Genomic DNA, 2,152 nt, shown 5'->3' with positions numbered 1-2,152 from the left:
TTTTTTTTACATTTTTTTCATTTTACATTCATTTTCATTTTCCTTTATATGGCATTTTTTGTTTCAATTGTATTGTCAAAAGCATAGTAAAGTTTAAGAAGGGTGTTTACAAACCAGGATTATTAAAAGAAGAACTACCAAGGTGGTGAAGATGTAGAAAGGGAATCATATAAGAACTAATTCAAGTAATTGGAATTTTTTTAATCTGGAAGAAAAGAAAAACAACATAAAATATTCTGGCCATTAAAGCAATCATATGATTTGGATGGACCACTTTTCATAACACTGAACTCCATTTGTAAGAGTATTTAAACAGATTTTTGCATACAATGAACATATGAATACACTGCCTTCTGTGGTCAAACTTAATATAACTTCTGTATTTAAATGTGACAGGAAAAGAGGAATATAATGTGTAGCCCAAGTTTAAGAAAAAACACACTTTTTAGAAATACATTTGCAAGCCCATATTATATTCCACTACAAAATAACCGAGAAATGAACTTTGGACTTCACCACAATGTGTCACTCTAAATTACATCTAGGTAAACACAAACATCTGCCTGAGATGTAAACAAAGTCTGTTATGAGAGGACTCATCTTGCACCTTCAGGGCATAATTTTTAATATTCATTAGAGACATGAAAATTTTACAGTTTTGTTTCTTCTCTATTCTCAGAGGTAGTAATTATACAGTAAAAGTTGAATAATTCTAGTTTGCAGTTTCACAAATTAGAGATGCAATATGTATCCTTATTAAGGATTTGTTTGAAATTGAGTAGAATAATGATTCCATCACAGATTTTTTTGAATAATTGGGATCACCACAAACACACACCCCCCCCACACACACACTAAATAAGGAGAAGGATAATAGAGTATAAGTCCAAGATAATGCTATTGAGAAGGCTGGAGCAAGCCTGGAGACCCAGGTGGGAGCTGTGGGAAGCCTCCCCCACCTAAGAGAAGGCAGGAGTACACTTGGGGACAAATGCAGGAACCATGGGCAGCTTCCCACCTGACAGGAGGCAGAAGCATGCCACAAATACCTCTACCATGTGAGTGGCCCACCACAGTCACTGCACCACAAGGACAGTTTGCCACCACAGTAGCAGCCACAGCCACTGTGCCTGCCACCCACTGCATTTACACAAGGAGAGTTACCAGTGGAGCTTGAAAAATAGATGAGGAATCTTTGTCTTCAAAGCCCACTCCAGAGTAATAAAGAAGTAACTGCTCTACCAGATGACCAGACATCAACATAAAGACTCTAGAAATATGAAAAAAGAAGAAAATATTATACCATAAAAGGAATATAGTAATTCTCAAGTTCCAGAACCCATAAAGCAGGAAACCTTTGAAATAACTGAAAAAGAACTCCAAAAGTCAATCTTAAGGAAACTTAATGAGATACAAGAAGACTCAGTTAAGCAAAACAAAGAAATGAAAAAAAAAAAACATTTCCAGAATAAGAAGAAGGAAATTTACAAAGATATAAATACCATTAAAAAATTATAGAAGAACTCTTGGAACTGAAGGATTCATTCAATTAATAAAAAAACACAACCAAGTCCTTAAGCAGCAGGTTAGAGCAAGCAGAAGAAAGAATTTCTGATGTCAAATATGACCATTTTGAAATAACCCAGGTGGAGAAAATAAATTGAAATAATAAAGAATATCTAAGAGAGTTAGCACACAACCTTAAGTGCACAACCAACCAAATCATGAATGTTCCAGAAGAGGAGAAGAAAGGAAAAGGCATTAAAACATATTAAATGAAATAATAACAGAAAACTTCCCAGGTATAGGGAGAGACATGGACTTTCAGATCCAGGAGGCTCAAAGAACCCTAAACAGATTCAATCCAAAAAGATCCTCTGCGCGATGCATTATAGTCAAATAGGCAAAACTCAAAGACAAAGAGAGAATCCTAAAAGCAGCAAGAGAAAAGTGTCAAGTAACCTATAATAGAACTCCCATCAGACTGGTAGCAGACTTCTCAACAGAAATATTACAGGGTAGAAGAAAATGGGATGATGTATTCAAAATACTAACAGTAAAAATACCTGCCAGCCAAGAATACTATATCTAGCAAGGCTATCCTTCAGAAATGAGGGAGAAATAGTGTATTTTCCAGACAAACAAAAACTGT

This window comes from Galeopterus variegatus, unplaced genomic scaffold (genome assembly GCF_000696425.1).
Source record: "Galeopterus variegatus unplaced genomic scaffold, G_variegatus-3.0.2 Scaffold1895, whole genome shotgun sequence".
NCBI classification, from domain to species: domain Eukaryota; kingdom Metazoa; phylum Chordata; class Mammalia; order Dermoptera; family Cynocephalidae; genus Galeopterus; species Galeopterus variegatus.
The sequence above is the reverse complement of the archived record's forward strand: the minus strand, read 5'-3'. Positions refer to the sequence as shown.